Raw genomic sequence first — 20,701 nt, 5'->3', positions numbered from 1 at the left:
GATAATGATATATTTATATTTATACTGCATTCTTAAAGTTACAAAAGAAATGGTGATTTTGCTTCAGAGGAAGTAATTATAAGAAATTCAGACTGTATTACAGGCTGTGACAAACAGAAATATTCCAATTCTAGCTGATTATGAATTTATTGAAGCCAAGTGACAGGAAGCTTGGTTCAAGAATCCAAGATTGCAAAGGAAAAGAATAACATAATCATACGCAGGAAAGAAAAAGGAATATAAAGATAATTATCATACAGGAAATTTGAAGAAAAACAAAAGCATGTAGAGCAGACTTTAAATAATGTTAATATGCTTCACATTTAGAGATTTTTATCTTTGTGTTTGCTATTTTTGCCACATTACTTGAAACTGTTAACTTCCAAAAGATGTCCATTATTTTAACTCCTTGAAAGAAACAAAATGCAAATATTATTTTATTGGTCTGATTACACTGATTACTATTTTTGTGGTTGTGACAGCCTGTCATATTTAATAATAGCTTTCATTTTCCTAAACTTGCTGCATCATTCATAATGGCTTTGTTATGTTTCTTTACTGTGGGTTAAAAGGTCTTTCATTTATTATGGCATCGCTTCCTTAAGGAACTGTCATTTTTTTATATATGAAACAAACCACCAGAAAAGTCAGTGTACATGAATATATATTCAGTTGAAATATCATATTATGTGTTAATAATGCCTTATCATTTTTCTCCTTAGGGTCAGTCGTGTCAGTAGAGATTGCATGAAACACTACAGCTCTGTTTTCAAAANTAGAGATTGCATGAAACACTACAGCTCTGTTTTCAAAATTCAATAATGAAGCTGAATTTATTCTTTGCTATAATTCTCTTATCTCTTAATCTACAAGAAATTAAGTTCAGGAATCTTTTGAGATTGGATATGAAATAATTTTAGTCTGGTTTGCTGTATTGCTTAACTTGCTGGCTCTTGCTGTTTTCANTTGCTGTTTTCATTTTTTTTTTAAATAAGTAATTGTAACAAAGAAACAGACCTTAACTACAGAGAAAAAACTGATGGTTACCAGAGGGGAGGTGGGGGTGGAGGACATAGGTGATGGGATGAAGGGCGGCACTTGCTGTGATGAGTACAGGGTGTTGTATGCAAGTGTTGATTCACTATGTTGTATACCTGAAACTAATATTACCCTGTACTGGAATTAAAACAAACAAGAAAACAACAAAATAAATAAGCAAGCATAGAACTTATTAATTATATTGTAGCCAAAGAATAAACAACAGCTAGTATCTGTTGCAGGATAAATGTAAATGTCCATCAGTATTTTGTTTTTAGTTGCATTGGGTAGACTAAGTATGTGTCAGGATAAGTTAGGCTTTTATTTGATGAGAGTTTTCCTCCCTTTCATTACAAGTTTGAAATATAAGATGTGTCACTTCACATACGCTTTTATAATCTCAAATAAGTGAGTTTCCAGTTTGCTAGTGATCATGTCAGTGTGTTAAAGAGACACCATTAACAGGATATTAGCATTATATTGTCTCTAATGCAGAGTTGCCAGATAATTGGGCATCCTGTATTTTTATTTGCTAAATCTGACAACCCTACTCAAATATAATTTCGAACACCGTTGAGTATCAGACTCACAAAAGACACTATTAACTACTCGTATAAGGTAAATTAACATAACTCACTTNTTTGCTAAATCTGACAACCCTACTCAAATATAATTTCGAACACCGTTGAGTATCAGACTCACAAAAGACACTGTTAACTACTCGTATAAGGTAAATTAACATAACTCACTTCTGCAAGAGTTGGTGATTTATCTGTCCTGCAGTAGTTCAGTGGTTGTCGATGTCCCTTAGGGAGTACTGCAAATTATGACTAAGGGGAGACATTATTTAGTGGGTGAGGGTCTGGATGGCACTGTAATAACTGGCATACTCCCTGCACAAAGAACTCCTCTCTAAATGCTAGTAGCACTACTGAGAAACACTGTGTGAGAACAAAGCATCCTTTAAAAAAAAATTGGTTGCTAGTGACCACAATGTAAAAAAAGCAGAAGTTGACATGATCGGCCTGAATTCTGACATATGGTTTAATAAATTAATGTAGGATTCTGATTACCTAGATTATTTGAATGTAATACGGCCTGTAGAGTAACCAGTTTTCAAAGAGTTAAAATAAAATATATTTAACACTTAAACTCAGTGAAATGAAATCTCATTTTCAATTTGATTTGCAGCAATCTCTTTGAAATAACTTTACGTTGGAAATTAGATATCATTAAGAATTTGTGTAAAATGATGACTATGACTTTGAACTCTTCATGCCTTAATATCTTCATACATAAAATTAAAGTAATAACTGACCCTAATGGGGTTGTATGTAAGGATTAAATAAAAGTAAATAATGATAAATATAAGACAATATTATTAGATGGCCCTTTTGTTTGTTTTTAAAGAGAGTGAGCAGGGGAGGGTGAGAGGGAGAGAGAATCTTAAGCAGGCTCCATGCCCAGCACAGAGCCTGATGCAGAGCTTGATCTCATGACCTTGAGATCATGACCTGAACTGAAATCAACAGTCAGACACTTAACTAAGCCACCCACACACCCCAATAGTCCTGATGCTTTTAAAAAAGAAACCTCTTTGGCTGAGAAATTGAGGTAGACTGATTAAATTTTTCTAGTGCAGAACTACCTGCTTCCCCCACATACATAGACAAAAACCTAATGGAAGAAATCCCTTCTTTGAAGATTACATATCAATAATTTAATTTTGCCTGAAAAGTGTAATAAAGGCAATATCCCTATAATATGAATTTTTTGAGATGTGGTTCCTTCAAATTGTCTCCACCTGGTTTTATTTTTGCAGATACCCAGTTTGATCTCTGTATAGACGAAGAATATCCAGACTCAGTTAAAGACAGTTTAGAACTGTAAACTTAAAACACATGCACACATGTATGCTAACTAAATTATGAATAAAATATACTCCTAATACTCCCTGTGAAAGATGCTCAAACATTTTCATTGTTAGAGGTATGTGATCAGAGCATTTTGGAGAATGCTTGTTTAAACAATAAAACAGTGAGAAAAATGCTGACGTATTCATGAAGTAAAACAGTTACTTCACGAGTTTGAACAATTAGGACAGGGCCTTGATTTCACCTGGCCCAAGGCATTGATCCCAGAATTCATGCTGTTCCTCACACAGTGGTTCTCAACCTTGGATATACATTAGAAAATAGGTATTAAATGTCCAAGCAAACACACAGAACACACAGAAAAGAGAAAATCTATGTTTTCTACTCCTAAAAAGAGTTCTTTGTCAACTATAATGTGAAATGCAAGGATGATCTAATCTGATATAAAAAGAGAGCACAAGAAGTCCTAAATATATAGCATCTTATGTATATTGTGCCTGTGTGGTATGATTATTATTTGAAATCAAATATCAAAATAAGCTGAACTTGTAATCAGATTCTAAATAGATATATCTTATACTGTTAGTATATAAAATGAATATTATTTCTAAATATTTTAATTTTATTCCTTTTATATTTTGTATTTTAGAATAAATAGAAAACATAACACAGTAAACAGAAAATATATACAACTTATAAGTAAATTAATATTCAGAGTAGAGTTTGGGTTCAAACCTGCTTATTGACAGGGGCATGACTACAATTTTGGAGAGCTGAGAATTGAATATGTATGCATTCAGAGTAGAGATCCTTTCTTCGGCCTTAAGAATCCAGTATTCAGTTCTTTAACTGGCACATAGTAGCTACTCCATGGCTGTGTGGTTTAGATTAATAATGGTACCTCTGAGCTATAGTGTGAATAACTTCAAAGTTTAATGATAACACAGTGTGTTAAACCAAATGCTATGTCAAGGGCTGTTTTTCCCGAGTAATGCTCACTTCAGAACCTTCAAAGATTCTCTATTCTTTCTCTATTTATAGATATCTCTCCCTGTCTATCATCTATCTATCTATCTATCATCTATCTATCTATCTATCTATCATCTATCATCTATCTATCTATCTATCTATCTATCTATCTATCTATCTATCTATCATCTATCTATCTATCATCATCTATCTATCTATCAATTTCCCTCGTCCTCTGTCAGTGTGTTTCCTTCTACTCGTTGTGTACCTCAGGTTTTCTCTCCTGTATGGTTTTCTTCTATTTCTGTTACAATAATTTACAGATTACACATTCTCTCCTCCACTGAGAGAAGTGAAATAAAACCATAAGCCCATTGTTTGTCTGAACACATGCTTCCTAATTTTTTGTGATGGTGCATGAAGCCTCAGACTCTGAGTTACATCACCATTGAAGGAAGACCAGCAACAGTGAGAAGAGCCATTTTCATGTAAGGCATTAAGAGAATGCATTTTTACTCTATAGAAACCTTTATTTAGATCTCTTTATTTAATAACATATAGTCTAGGAAAAACTAAGCTGCTGTGCCTAGTTTAGTAGAGAACAGATTCCTATCTTACCATGATGCCATGAGGTGGGCCGGCTGGGACCCCAACATAGTCTGCTCTAACTTGATCAGAAGCTGCACAGAGTAGGGTTTCAATAAAGGCAAGGTGAATAAGTGGACTGAAAGAATGATGAAATGAGAAGTGACAAATTGCTCCTTAGGCAAATATCTTGCTAGGATCTAAGGAAGTACTCAGCCTGCTGACTGGATGAGAGCTAATTTTCAATTAGGCTTAACATGTGAAAGAGAACCATCACATTCATAAATAACTCATTCATAGACTTAGTCATTTGTTCAGTAAATACTTATTGGAGCACCTATTTTTTTTTACCTTGGCACTATAACACACATTTCTAGTTCAAAAAGAGGAAATACATTTTTGATAGGATACTATTATTTTCAAGAAATGATTCTTCCCCCCCAAAATGATTCTAAGTTAAGCCAAAGTTATAATTACAGAATTTTTTCCATTTCCTAAATTATTATAAATGGAAATATGCCCACAATTATATTACTATTTTCCTGCTTAGCTAACTACACGGCTAATCTCCGTGAAGATTCTTCAGCACCAAATACAATTAAAGATCATGCAACCATTACTGTTTTGTTTTTGACTTTTTTTTATCGTTCAGGTCACTGCAATATGAATTTTATAGATTTCTCATCCTGTTGTTGTTCAATAGGTCACAATAAAAGTATTGAAGCAAAAAGGGCAGTTTCATGGCTAGATTTTTATGAGTTATTTCTGTAGTGCTTTTAAAAAGAAATTTTCATCTTTTCCTGAGTTATTTTTAAACTTGTAGGATATGTATGGTAAAATTATGGTTGCTGTAATTTTTAAAAAACTATAGCATTAACAAAGAGAATTAAGATATTTTGAAGTGGATCAAAATTAGACATTTATTAAAACACATTTTAACTTACATTTAAAGTAGACATTCTTTGACTTTTTAAAAACAAATATTTTAAATGTCTGAGTTTCGTCATCTGTAAAATGATGAACTTGGACTAGAACGTCCCTAAATTTTCTTTAAGTTCTAAAAGTCTGTTTGTATAATTTTTATTTTCATTTATTAATATGGATTATGTCCAGTGGTCTTACATTTGTTTATATGTGGTGGGACCTGGAACCTTAATTACCAAAAAAGTGTCTTGACTAAATTTGCAGTATGCTAGTACATCCACCAGTTTTAATAGTGACAATGCCTAGGCTTGAGACCAGAATTTTGATTCTACCATTCACTAGCTGATTCATCTTGGGTAAGTTATTTAGCTTCACTGATACTCAATTTCTTCATTTGAAAAACAGAAATAATAATAAGCACATCACTTATATTGGTTTATTGCAGACCATATGGGAAGTGCCTATTGGTGGCTAATAAGTGTTCAATAAATGAGGGATAAATATTATCTTCCTTAATTCCCTAAACTTGACCTAGCACTTCATGTGTCCATGCTTCCACCTTATCTCCTCTTGGAAGGCCCTTCTGGACTTCTGGTCTCTGTCAAAACATGCCTGACAACCCAGGGAGAACTCACTATTCTTTCCTCCGTGCCCCCATATAATCTTAGCTACTAGAATAGAGGTAGAACACTATCATAGATATAGTATTCATTGGTTTACAATTTTGTGATACCAAATGCAAATGCCTCGAGGGCCCATCAGGTGCAATAAATTAGTATATCAAATTGATGACAAAAAAATTGATGACAAAGGCTTTGAGTCAAAGGTGAAAGTTCTGGCTAAGGGCAACAAATTCAGATGTTTTAAAGAACATTGTAGAAATCAAATAAAACACACCTCTTAGCTGACTTCAGCCTGTGGGCTGCCATCAGGTGACTTCTGGTTTATATGCTTGTCTCCTCTATTAGGATTTGATCCCTTAAGAACAGAGACAAGTCACGCATGTCTTATTCTCCTCTGTACGTCCAGTCCCAGAGCTTGCACATAGTAAGAACTCATTGTAATATTTATTGAGTTGAATTTAAATCATATTTATATGAGTAGTTTAAAGGCAGTTTGGCTTTATCTGGACATATAGCAGACTGAATTTTCTTGATGCCAGAGATTTTAAAATCACCTATACTCTAATATTATAAATATCCTCAAAACATGTATAATTATTAAAGTTCAATGAGATTTCTGACTTTCCACTTTAAATGCTTATGAAGAGCCAGTATTTAGGAACCAGGGACAACTAAAATTCTAAAAAAAATTAAATTCTCAAGTTCTTTTATCTCGGAAATGGTGAAGGGATGACCTGAAATTGAAAAGCATGTCTTCCTGACTGAGTCACCACACAGGGCCTTGGTCGGCAAATTGCTAGTCAGCCTTCTCTTTCTGGGCTCAGACTCTAAAACTATATATTCTTTAAAAAATGCATTTACACCTCAGGTGCCAAGGTGTCAGCTAAGGAGCTGTTAAGCAGCATTTATCAATGTGTATGAGTGTAGATCTATTTAGCTTCACAGCCAAAGTATGCTATGTATTTAATATTTATGAACTGTGGGTATATCTGTCACATTATTAAAGGGAAGTTTGTACTTTTAGTGTACTTGATAAAGAGGTCATGAGGCAGGCTGCTTCTGCCTTTTTGTCATTTTCCATGGCTGCCTTCAGTCAGGACTAGCCATTGGATGCTAGCATGTACCCTGCTGTGTTGTTGTCTCTCATGTACAAAGTAGGAAAGAGAATGTTCTGGATTTAGTTTCACTTCCAGGTTTTGATGATAACATTGTTGGTAGTCTTATCTACAAACAAACATGTTAAAACATACCAAACATGTCTCATTTAAGGCTAAGATACTTAAATTCCTTTCAAAGATTTGTTAGCTTTTTAAGGTCAGAATGGTACTGATTCGGGAGAAGGGCAAACCAAGAAACAGACTCTTAACTAGAGAGAACAAACTGATGGTTACCAGAGAGAGGTGGGTGGGGGATGGGTTAAATAGCTGATGGGGATTAAGGAGAGCCCTTGTGATGATCCCCGGGTGATATTCGGAAGTGTTTGATCACTATATTGTACACCTGAAACTAATATTACACTATACGTTCATTAACTGGAATTTAAATAAAAACTTAAAAAAAAAGAATGGTACTTATTTGGCATCTATACGGTATGGATTAGACGGCAGGATAATTTGGTTTAGTAATTATCATTTTGAGAATTTGGTCTGGGAAATAATCTAGGAACACAGTAAGTCTTGAAAATAACTGAGAGCAGCCAATACAGAACAAAACTAATCAAGACCCTAATGACTTTACACCAATTCTGATATCACAAATGTATGATCAGTGTGGCACTATAATGGTAGTGGTCGTGGCCAAGACATGTCCATGTTTCCAGGTAGCCACTTTGTGCTTGAGGTACATATGAGGGATTTCCTTCCACATACCCACCTGCATAGTGCATACACTTAGGTAGATACCTCCCTGAGCCCTTCCAGTACAGATCACGTTACTCCACGTTTAAAAAATTTCACAATCTCACTATTGCTGAATGTAAACCCAAGGAATAAGTATGGTTTCAAAGATAGATGGGCCAGGTTGCAGTGCCTCCAGTCCAGGCCATGACTTTCTTCCCATTCCACCATGGACTCCTGATGCTGCAGTACCAGATGTGGCAGAAAATCAATTTCTTGGCCAAGAAACTCTACCTTGCCAGTCCTATGAAGACACTTGTGATTCCCAAATATAGACATTCTGATGGGAGTTTGTATATTAAAAAACAAATGATTTCATTTGTTTGGTATACAGAACAGACCAAGCTCAAGATCAAAGAAAATTCAGAAATTCTATAGTCAACTAATGAGACTTATGGTAGCCGAGGGATTCCCACAGTGTTGCCATGGAAACAGACCAACGGATTTGAAACGAAGACTTTTTGTCATATGCTTAGGCAGTAAATATCTTTTGAATTTGAGAAAGTGTTGGGACAGAGAATACTTTATGTAACTACGTGGGCTATTCAGAAGCTGAGAGATCATTTTTTGTACTTTGTTTTCTTGTGTTTACTTTAGAGAGCCAGGAATGTAAATGCTTTCAGTTAAAAAATGTTTATTTAGTTTTGGAAATTGAACAGGAAATGCATCTATCTTGGAAGCTTTTTGCACATTATTTGATGTTGGGCAAAATACATAACTATTTTCTGGTAATTTTGTACCGGTAATTTGAAAATGAGATATCAATCTTCCTTAAATTTAGTTAATCTGTCTTTAAAAGAAAATTAAATATAACCGTTTTGTTGGTTTGATCTATTTATTTTAAAGCATAAACTTTGTGCTGACGATGACTAACAAATACAAAATAGAATCACTGGAATTAACTGCACAGCAGTATACCTATTTATGTAGCATAGTGTCCATTATATCTAAAAGTAATTGTAAAAACACAAATGCTTCACCCTAAACTTTTCAAATTTAAACTATATTTTTAAATATAAGGGATTCATACTATGTTAGCTCGTTGAGCAAAGAGAATCTTGTTTTCTACATTCAAAAACAGCTGCAGTTATTTTAAATGCATGATGATCACTAATGGACTGAAACCACCACATTATAGAAATATTTGCTACATAGTTCCCATTTATATTTTTCTCAGCACGGCTAAGCATCTTTGAACAGTTAAATCTTTGCATACTTCTATGATACCCCTGCCCATTTCTCTCTTAACCAAGGTGTTAAGCATGATTGTCATAACTGTTATGATTTCTATTAAACTGAAAGTATGGTATTATTTGATATTTATCTTACATTTGTAACCTGAATTTCACCAAGTGTAATGTTCACATGTTGATTACATTAATATATTTTTTGTTACAAAATGGTTTAAAAAATTCTTGACTTTTTACTACAAACACACTAGAATTTTCATTGTTATTTAAATGTCTCGCTCACTCCTTCCAGCACAAAGTAAGAATGCCCTATCTTGGCCTCACCCATTCTAAATGACCTGCCTAAGTGCCACCTCTTTTAAGAGGCTTTCCATTTTTTCATGGCTGGAATAACCTTGGCTTCATCTGTGCTCCCTCGGAAGGCAGTAAAGCTGCCATGGAAAGCATGCAGGTGCTAGAGTCAGAGGGACTCTGTTTCAAGACTTTGATGTGCCCTCGCTTGCTGGATGACCTTATGCAATTCACTTCACTCCCTGAGCCTCAGTTCCCATTTTGGTAATAGGTGGAAAAGTCTGTTATGAGGACAATATACAAAATAATGTTTTATTTTTTTTTAAATTTTTAAAAGATTTATTTATTTGAGAGAGAGAGAGAGAGAGAGAGCAGGGGGAGGGGCAGAGGGAGAGAGAATCCTCAAGCAGAATCCCCTGAGTGCAGAAAAAGCAAGTGACAATATCATTGCTTAACTGTAATCACAAACTCTTAGTTTGGAGAGAGTCCCAGAAAGTTCGTATTTAAGTAGAGAGTTAGGTATAATCCAGCAAACTGTATTTATAGAAAGGAAGTGCTGGCAGAGATAAATAATGGAGAGTGGAAAAGGCTTGTCAAGTAATAAGGAAGAGGAGATAGATTTTTTGGTTAAATGACATATATAGATCAAAGAAAAATGGCCGCATAAAGATAAAAAGTTGTATGTTTGTGTCCATTTGTGTGAGTGTGTTTATAAAGTACTGATTTACCAAACTTTAAGCACAATCTCATCCAATGAACAAATGTGAGACTTTTTCAAATATTCAGTCTTGAATGAGACAAAAAAACTTCATTTTCCTGAGATTTTTTCCCTTAATTTATAACATGTGTATCATGGAAAAAAAAACACGTAAGAATAATCTCTACTATGTGAAGAGATCCCAAATGAAACAACTTTAAAAGACTAAATCAGCCCCTTACATCGTATGCTGGGCATTTTGCAAAAGGAACAACCTCGGTTCATTCTTGATGATGGAGGAAGGTCCTACATCCCTAGTCGTGATCTGACCTCACGCTGGCAAAGACTGAGTATCTGTTTCCTTCTTTTTCCTACTTTTAGAACCCCTGATTTTCAGCTGGCACATGGCTGGCCAGAATAAAGACCACATTTTTCCAGCTTTCTTATGCATCCAGATGAGGCTATGTGATTAAGTTGTATCTGATTATGTAAGAGTAAGTGTACCTAAAAGGAGGAAATACGCAGGTGTTTTACACTTTTCTCCTTCTCAAAGCCTGGGACTTAAGCAACCATTCCTGGGCGGTGTGCTGAAGACAGCCGCTCAGGAAGGAGCTTGGGTCTTTGAGAATCACAAAGCCTTCCTGTTAGCCATAGATTGTTTACCTCGGGAAGCTGCTTCTGTATGAGAGAAATAATTTTTTACTCTGTTATTTGGGATTTTCTGTTACTCCCTACAGAATCTAACCTTAAACTGATTTTTGATTTGGCTCCATTAACATGCCTGGTCCCTGAATTAACTGAATTAAAATCCTATGATTACTTTATCTCATACTTTGAAACAGCTTTCATAATTACCATTTTGGCTATTCTAGACTATTCTTGTACATGTCCACCATTAGATAATTTCTATGAGGCCAATATCATGTGGTCTTTTCACGGTATCCCTAGCACTTAAAAACTGATAACTGACTAAATGAATCTTTCTTATCATATATTTTCTACCATTTTTAGATCTAAGCCTTTTACTTTTGACAAGAATGAATTCTGATTAATAAATGCAAGCATCCCATAAGTCACTTCTAATCTAATTTTAATGCCACAGTTTTGTACCTGAATAAGCTTCTATTTTTATCTTTCAACAGTAAAACAAAGTGTATAGATTAAATAAAGGGGGTATGCTTTGAATTTAGAAAAACAAGTAGCCTGCCAGAATTGAATTCTTCTTCCACTTTAACTTCTGTTAACTTTGGGGACCAACCTGAGGGCAAAAAATATTGCTGACCCAAAGAATCCAAGCTTGTCAAGGTGTATATGTCAGTGTATACACAGGCCATTATGACAGAAGACGTTCCCCAAAGTTTGTACTTCCCTCTGAATGTCAGCTGGTCAGGCTGCCTGGTGAGTGGAATGCAGGGCATGTGGGGGGGTGCAACTCTTTAGTGGATGAGATCCATACACTTTCCCTCACAATGTTAATATACACATCGCAGGTAGGTGTGGCTGCTCCCTGGATTACTGGAGGGAAACATTTACTGAACAACTTTGTGGACTCTGGAAATTTCTTGAAGCTTTATAGGAAGCTAGTATATTTTGATGGAACTCATTTGCCTTTGACACCTTCTATGGAGGGTGGGTACTTTTTCTTGGAAAGAAAGATTTCACAGAAAATCTCTTTTGAGATAGCCTTCCTAATCAACCCCTCCTCCCCAATTCCTCAGGACAGCAATGATCGAAGGATATTTTTTATAATTCATTCCCAATCTCTCCCCCCCCACCCCTCTCTATCTCTTAAATCACTTAGTGAATGGACTTGACCATTCAGCTAATTACCAAGTTGGAGACTTGAGGATCATTTAGACCTTTCTCACATTTGCCTTCAGGTCCTCAGGGGCATGTCCTATGGATTTCCTATAGAAAATATTTTTCTTAGTCACCTCCTTCTTGCATCTTCACTGCAATTGTACAGCTTAGTTAAGTGCGCCATTACTTTTACTCTGTATTATTGCAATCACTTTTTAATTGACTTCCCTGTCTCCAGGTTAGCTTCCCTCCAGTCCCTCTTATATCAGCTGGCAGGAAGATATTACTAAAATGCAAATGTGTTTATATGATTTCCCTGCTTAAAACTTTTGAAAGCTCCACACAGATTTAAGAATAATGCTTACAATTTAAATTATGCTGTAATGCGCAAAGATATTATTAAAATTTAAGTGATTCAGAACAGTGAAAACTCCCTTTTATCATTCATCTAATCCCAGCCTTCTACTGCTATCATTTTGATGTGTGCCCTCTGAGGTGTTTTTGTATGCTATATATGTTTATATGCATAGATATACAAATATGCTTTTTTTATGTTTAAATTCAACTACATGTTTTGGAGACCCTGCATGACAATGATGTACCTCCTTCTTTTTAACTGCACCATAATATTCTCTAGTACAAATACGCAATAATTTATCTAACCACCTTCTTCCTAGTGAGTGTGTAGGTTATTGTGTGTATATCTAGAATAGTTACATCATTGTGGAGTTTCTGAGTTAAACAGTATGTTAATCTTAAAATATGATAAATACTTTCAAACAGTCCACCAGAAGTCTCTGTCAATTTATACTCTTATGAATAGTGAATGACAGGTATGTTCTTATTTTCCTACACCCCTTCCTAGCACTGATATTATCAGTCTTTTAAGTTTTTGCTAACTAGGTAAAAATGATTTAATTTGGTTTTAATTTTCCTATTTTGTTTTTTGTTTTGNCCTAGCACTGATATTATCAGTCTTTTAAGTTTTTGCTAACTAGGTAAAAATGATTTAATTTGGTTTTAATTTTCCTATTTTGAGTAAGAGTGAGATTGNCCAGGGAGAGAGGGAACACAAGCAGGGGGAGTGGGAGAGGAAGAAGCAGGCTCATAGCAGAAGAGCCTGATGTGGGGCTCGATCCCATAACGCTGGGATCACGCCCTGAGCCGAAGGCAGGCGCTTAACTGCTGTGCCACCCAGGTGCCCCAATTTTCCTATTTTGAGTAAGAGTGAGATTGATGTATTTTCTTATTTTTATTGATCATACTTGTTTTTATGCAAATTGGCTATTCATATTTTTGCTCTTATATAATGGGTCTTTTAAAATGATTTGTAGAAATTCATCATCCAATTTCCATATTAATCATCTGTTTAATAAATATTGCAATTTTTGTCTTTATCAGTTACTTTTCACCTTGTCAATCTCTCTGGCCACATCCTCCAAAATTGCTTTAATCTAATAACCCTTTGATCTCACAATAAGAAAATGCTTGTAGGTTTGTAAACCTATTAACCTGTTTCACACTTCTGTAGCTTCCTCCTACATGGTTTTTCTACTAATAACATATCCTTTCTTCACCTTTCTAACCAAGTTAATTCTTACTCATTCTTCAAGACTTTGCTTAAGTGTTACTTCCTCTAAGGAAGTTTCTTTTAGTCTTACACTTCTTTAGATGGAGCTAATGTGCTGAGCCTGACCCTCATTCACTCATCCATTACCTATTATTGCACTCAAGTATTAATCCTCCACATCTCTGTCACTTCTACTAGACTTATATACTCTTTGGGAGTATAGCCTGAGCCTTATTTGTATTAGAATCCTATTAACCGCTCAATATGTTTGTTGATTGAATGACTCTATAAATTCAGCCTTTAGGATAAATTATTAAAACCATTCCTCTATTTGATAATGCAATTTGGATTTCTCCAAGAGAAACCCACAATTCTTCTCAAAGCAATTAAATAAGTACTTTCTTCTAAGTTGTTTAAATAAAAAGAGGGTGAAAGTGAGTTGGTGTACATTACCTGATAGGTTATAAAATTAAAAAAAAATCATAGCTTCTATTCAGCCAAAGTATCTTAGAATTGAGAAGAAATTCTTTTACTGTTCTATTTTCATCTCTGTGAGTATACTCTGTGTCAGTCTGTTTCATTGTTGGGCTTTCCGAACTAATATAAAATCAATACAAATTTTGCCTTCATGCAACTTCCATCTATTGGTCTTAACAGTTGTATTTAACAACACATATTATGTCTGGGGAGACCTATTATTTTCCTTTCATTTTCTTCCTACATTTTTGACTGCAGGATAAACATACGTTGATTTATTAGATGCCTATTTTAAAATCTCACCATCTTAGTTACCCTACTGTTAGAAAAAATATACTTTGTCAATATTACCTCTGGAACTGATCAAAGTACACCAGATACAGACTATTAGAGGAGTCTTTCAGTCCTTCAAAACGGTCCTTTTCTTATATCAATGGAACCTAAAATGTAATTAGTTTTTTGGTAATAGCCATGTCACACTGCAATCTATTACTGAGCTTGTGGCCAACAAAAATCCACTGGCATTTTCAACTGACCAGCATTAAAGCCTTATTCTATTTAATATAATCTGAAAGCATACTGTTTGATATTTATTCCTTAAGTTCTTGCTTGTTTTGGCCCTTGTCAGGCACAGTGAATTCCTTGTACACAAGTGAAAAGATTAAGAACCTCATCAGCACCATCTACCTTTAAATAGTCCAACAATTTCCAAACCATGTCACTGGGAGGCAGAGTTATTCAATACAGACACAGTTGTTACTAAAAAGCTGTGAGTCTGGAATTATTCTTTACTAAGAAGCTCAGGTATTTTCGTGCCTTATACTTAATTCAGCAGTGTCCTACCTATAGGGGTGCAATATAATCTAGACGGATTTTGTTATGAAGATGTGGGCAGAAAGAAGATTGAACCTAACATAATGAAAGAACATAAACTTTGGAGTCAGACAGACATGGATCAGAGCCTAACTTTGCACCCAACAAGCTGTGTGATATTGCACAAGTTACTTAACATCCTTGAAGTAATCTTTTTATTTGTGAAATGGGGAAAATGATAATAATCAGCTTTGTCATGTTTGTGAGGATTTGTAAAACTATGTTTGAGTTATGCATAGCATAGCATCTGGCACATAACGGGCAATCAACAGGCAAATGAGAAGGAAATTCTTTCGGGAAAGTTGGTCACTCATGAGTCAGCTATATAACAACACAAAGGATTCCTAAAATTAAAAATAAATCTTACACATTCAGACTGTCTTCAGGTTTAAAATCTGGGAACCAGAATGCCAAGAACCATGTGGGGTATCATTTACTATGATTATGTTACTAGGCCAAGGTCTTCTATTACCATGAGTGCCTTATAACCCAACAAGCATGTTAAAATATCAGCATAAAATACAAAACAGGAATAAGGAGCAACTAAGGGATTAGCGTTTAAGGTCACAGAGGCATTAATCAGAACCATATAGATTTTTGGACCAAGAGAGCTTCTACTTCAAATTGCCAAGATTAAAAGAATAGCTTCCATATATGGATAAATGCTGACTAAAGGAAAAAAGTAAAACTGGATTAATATGACCTTATGGTTTTATGAACAGAAAGTGGCAGCAGAGATATACTGGAACACTGCTAGTGTGTTACACTTTGCAATGTTGGTTTTGAGTCCAGAGCTCTTTTGCAAGCAAGTTTCATTGACCTTCTACATTTCACATTGACCTTGATGCTTACAAATGCTGCAGGGCTTGGCAATTAGTCTTTTGTGAACTGAGAATTCACTTCTTTGTAGGTTCTTAATGTTCGATCTCAGTTAAAAGCTATTTAACAGCAAATTCATGGTGAGTCAGAGTAATAGAAAAATTGGGGTCAAATGGGTATCTGTTGTGCACTATGAAATAGAGAAGAGAGTTTCGAGTTTCAAGGCAGACTTTCTTCCGGTGTTAGGGAAATAAGATTTATGACTTACAGGTAATTTTTGTCCTTTGAAGGTTACATCATAATGAAATAATAAGAAAAAATGGCATTTGAGATGATAATGCAGTAGCCAGGTCACCGAGAGAGTGATTTTTCCAAAAGTACAAGAATTTAGCTTGCAACTCAGCTTTAGAATCTATCAATTAGCACTTATATTTTAGAGAAATTACCTGGCATAAGCAATTGCTTCAAAAGATGGTATTTTAACTTTAGAAATTTTTTTGGAAAAGGCGTATTTTTCTCTTGAATCTTCTTTTTGTCAACCCCTATAATCCCATTTCTACCACCTTACATCTGGCCCTTATTGCCCTTAATTTTGACTACTGCGACAGGCTGCTAATTGGTCCCTCTGCTTCTACTCTTTCCCTATTAGGGTTTATTAGGTTCCTGGGCTGACCTGGCAGCAGTATTTTGTAACAACTGAGAATGTTGTCCCAGATGACCATTCCCTACTGCGCACATGTGATATGTTTATATGTGATAACATAATCTCACCCGGCCTCTGCCTACAATGTTCCATTTCCGTTCATCCCAGACTCTACCCCTGAATTTGGGCTTTTATTTCAAACTGTTTTTCCCTGACCCTATCAGTGAACTTATTTCAGTCTGACCATTCTCTTGCTGANGGGGCTCAATCCCAGAACGCCGGGATCACGCCCTGAGCCGAAGGCAGACGCTTAACCGCTGTGCCACCCAGATGCCNTCTACCACCTTACATCTGGCCCTTATTGCCCTTAATTTTGACTACTGCGACAGGCTGCTAATTGGTCCCTCTGCTTCTACTCTTTCCCTATTAGGGTTTATTAGGTTCCTGGGCTGACCTGGCAGCAGTATTTTGTAACAACTGAGAATGTTGTCCCAGATGACCATTCCCTACTGCGCACATGTGATATGTTTATATGTGATAACATAATCTCACCCGGCCTCTGCCTACAATGTTCCATTTCCGTTCATCCCAGACTCTACCCCTGAATTTGGGCTTTTATTTCAAACTGTTTTTCCCTGACCCTATCAGTGAACTATTTCAGTCTGACCATTCTCTTGCTGACCCGTCTTCAATTCTTAACAGAATCTGAAGATGACTTCTTCGCTGCCACATTCTGGCTTCTAGACTCTACAATTGCTTGTGGAAGGATATTATTTCCTTGCAGTCTGGCTGGAATTTAACCTCTAGCTTATTCTAGCAATTTTGTACACCATCCCTTTCAGGAAGTCCTCATCTTCTATTCTTCAAAACTTTCTAACCTTCAAAAAGCCTTTCTATTGTTAAAAACTTTCTATTACATCTTGGGTAGGGTTAAAATATCATGGTTTCACATTTAAGACTTTCCATAATATGGTTTAACTTACCTTCAGGATTTCTACCCTAATTCCTCATCATATAAACCTAATACTTAAGATATACTGAGGTGCTTCCCGTCTCCAAAATACAGAAATGTTCTTGTCTTTGTGCCTTTGCTCATGCTGCTCCTCCCACCTGGAATTCCCGCCATACCGTCTATTCGCTTGTTCAAATCCCAGACACCTTTTACTTTTCAATTCCTGGCCTTCTTCGTCCATAGAGTTTTCCTGATCACTCACCTCTCTGACTCCTTCACATTTGTATTTGTATCATGCCTTTATTTTATTTTCATTTATTTTTTTTATTCTACTTATGTAGACTTCAACCACAAAATTGCTGGTGGCAGCTGGGTAACATAAAAGTAATGCAATGCCACTGCATTCTGCACACTAAAATAATTTTTTTCACATAGAATTCAACAGGGTTTGATTCAACAAAAGCCATGGTGACTTACATAATTCCCCTCTGGTTCTGCATCCCTGTACAGAGAAAAACCATTAGGGAGTAATGGCTGATCACAGCAAGCATTTGCTCAATATGCAACAGGAACGAAAGAACTTCGTTATTTTAAATAAGTGGGTATAGTTTTACATGCATATTGGAAAGTACCAGTAGCTACAGAAATACTGTTTATAATAATTTATGTTCAGTGTTCTCATTACATGCTGATAGCAAGNGGAAAGTACCAGTAGCTACAGAAATACTGTTTATAATAATTTATGTTCAGTGTTCTCATCATATGCTGATAGCAAGAATAAGAATTCTTTCCAATTAAAACAAAAGTCTTACTCTAATCTTGTGTCATGAAAAGTATTTTTAACAACAACGTGTATAACATTTACTATGTTCTTAATCTTCATAAANTTTACATGCATATTGGAAAGTACCAGTAGCTACAGAAATACTGTTTATAATAATTTATGTTCAGTGTTCTCATTACATGCTGATAGCAAGAATAAGAATTCTTTCCAATTAAAACAAAAGTCTTACTCTAATCTTGTGTCATGAAAAGTATTTTTAACAACGTGTATAACATTTACTATGTTCTTAATCTTCATAAATATATTCTTAACAAGACAAATATTCAGTTAATTTTCTTAACAGTCCAATAAAGAAAGAACTATTACATGCTGTTTTTTGTTTTGTTTTGTTTTGTTTTTGCAGAGAAGTAACTTGCTCAAAGTCACCTAAATAAGTGACANATTCAGTTAATTTTCTTAACAGTCCAATAAAGAAAGAACTATTACATGCTGTTTTTTGTTTTGTTTTGTTTTTGCAGAGAAGTAACTTGCTCAAAGTCACCTTTATTTAGGTGAACAGGGAATCTAAACAACCTGACAACAGAATCTGTGCTTTTAACCATCATCAATGCATACAGAACCAAGCACTTATTTATGCTCAAGTGAAATGTTTCGTTGCTGCACTGCTCTTCAATATGTATTCCTAACATTTGTTCATTTGTTACTTTATTTTTCCCTTCTGTTCATTAACTTAGCGGATATTTATCAAGCACTAATTACATGCCATATGTTGAGATATATCAAGGAGAATCCCTGCTTCATGAGGTGGAGAGCCAAATGTATATAAGATAATAAAGGTAACATGACACTTTAGATGCTATGTTAGATATTTGAGTAGGGTACAGTGGGAAACAAATTTCTATATGAAGTAGGGAAGCCTTGATTTGAACCTAAAAGGGAAAAGTGATACTAAGAAAGAAGAGAAGAACATTCCAGGCAGACGGACTGCTGTAGGGAGCATGGTGCTCTCTGGTAACTTTAAGTGGTTGAATAGAGCTGGAACATCCACAGCAATTAGCAAAATGATCCTAGAGAGGAGGCAAGTGCCAGATCAAAGGGGGCCTTGAATACTCTGCTAAAGAACTTGAACTTTCTCCATTAAACTGGGGAAACTTGAAAATTTTAAAGCAGGGGACTAATTCTATCTGTTTTGCATTTTATAAAGATCACTCCTGCAGCACTGGGTAGAAGGAGTTTAAGAGCGGCAAAAATGGAGGCAAGGGATACAAGTTACGTGATTCTCTTTAATTCAGAAAAGAGATGATGAGAGATTTAACCAAGTTAGTAATGGAGATGAACAAGCGGAGAAAGACATTAGTGAAGGTAGAAGCAAGAGAGCGTGAATCTGGATTAGATGTGAAGAGTAAGGGAAAGGGACAATTTATGATGACTCCTGGGTTTTTGAAGAGGGAGAGAAGTATATCAAGTAAAGATCATGACTCTGTTTTGGACATACTCTGAACTATGTATTTGATTTCTAGATAGAGAACAGCAACCAGCTCTGGGGAGGGATGCTGGCTCTACCTGAATTTGGTAATGCAAGAATGATCGGTGATGACCACAGTAAAAAGAAGGTTGGGGGTCAAATACTGGACTCCACAAACACTGAAGGGCAGGGGAAGAGGAGGCATGATAAAGCCAGAAAATAGAGGAGTAGGAGGAGAACTGGGAGAGAAAGGTATCAAGTAGGACAAGACAGATTTCTAGGAGGGAATAGGCAGAAGTGGCAANAGGTATCAAGTAGGACAAGACAGATTTCTAGGAGGGAATAGGCAAAAGTGGCACGTGTTCTAGAGATATAATGAGATGATCAATACTAATAACATGGTTGTTGAATATTATTTTTAAAACATCAGTAGACTTAAAATTTATAAGAAATACTATCTTTCAAAAACATTAAAATACTTTCAAGTTTAACTAATCATGCTGACTCCAATGTGGCTGTATTAGTTTCCTACAAGACGACATAAAGAGTACCATGAGCTAGGTGGTTTCAGACAAGGAAAGTTTATTCTCTCACAGTTCTGGAGGCTAGAAGCCTGAAAGCAGGTGTTGGCACTATTGATTCCTCCTGAGAGCTCTGAGGGAGAATTTCTTTCATGCCTCTATCTTAGCTTCTGGAGACAGCTGTCAATCCTTAGTGTTCTTAGCTGTAAATACGTCACTCCAATCTCTACTTCTACCTTCATATGGCTGTCTTTTCCCTATGTGTCTCTGTGCCTTACATGGCATTCTCCTCCCTGTATGTCTTTCTCTCCTCTTATAAGGACACCAGTCATATTAGATTAAGGGCCCACCTTACTCCAATATGACCTCATCTTAACTACATCTATGACCATTCCATTTCCAAATAAGGTCACATTCTGAAGTACTGGCAGAGAGGACACAATTCAATCCATAATAGTGGCTAGCATTAGCTGGACACTTTCACACATTACCATATTAAATCTTCATAGCACTCTGTAAAGAAGTTATTATTTGATAGACAACATTGCTGCATTTCTTCTATTGTATTCTGTGTGAATAATGTCCTTGGAAGTTGTGTAATATAGCAGGCTTGAATTTATTTTTTGGCACATGAGCCTTTTTTACCAGTTTTTTTTTCTTCATCAAATCATTCATAGAATTGCAATGATAAATGTATTTTTAACAATATAT

The 20,701-nt window shown here is 35.5% G+C and overlaps 1 protein-coding gene and 1 pseudogene across 10 annotated transcripts in view; one reads left to right on the top strand and one right to left on the bottom strand.

Annotated features, from left to right (window-relative positions):
• The window catches only part of EPHA6 (EPH receptor A6), an 811,316-nt gene that overhangs the window by 143,449 nt on the left and 647,166 nt on the right, over positions 1–20,701 (bottom strand). The window lies entirely within an intron of this gene.
• On the top strand, positions 8,089–8,357 carry LOC105237978 (annotated as a pseudogene).

The sequence above is a fragment of the Ailuropoda melanoleuca genome, chromosome 1, assembly GCF_002007445.2.
Source record: "Ailuropoda melanoleuca isolate Jingjing chromosome 1, ASM200744v2, whole genome shotgun sequence".
Lineage (NCBI taxonomy): Eukaryota > Metazoa > Chordata > Mammalia > Carnivora > Ursidae > Ailuropoda > Ailuropoda melanoleuca.
This window is presented reverse-complemented; position numbering and strand designations above follow the sequence as displayed.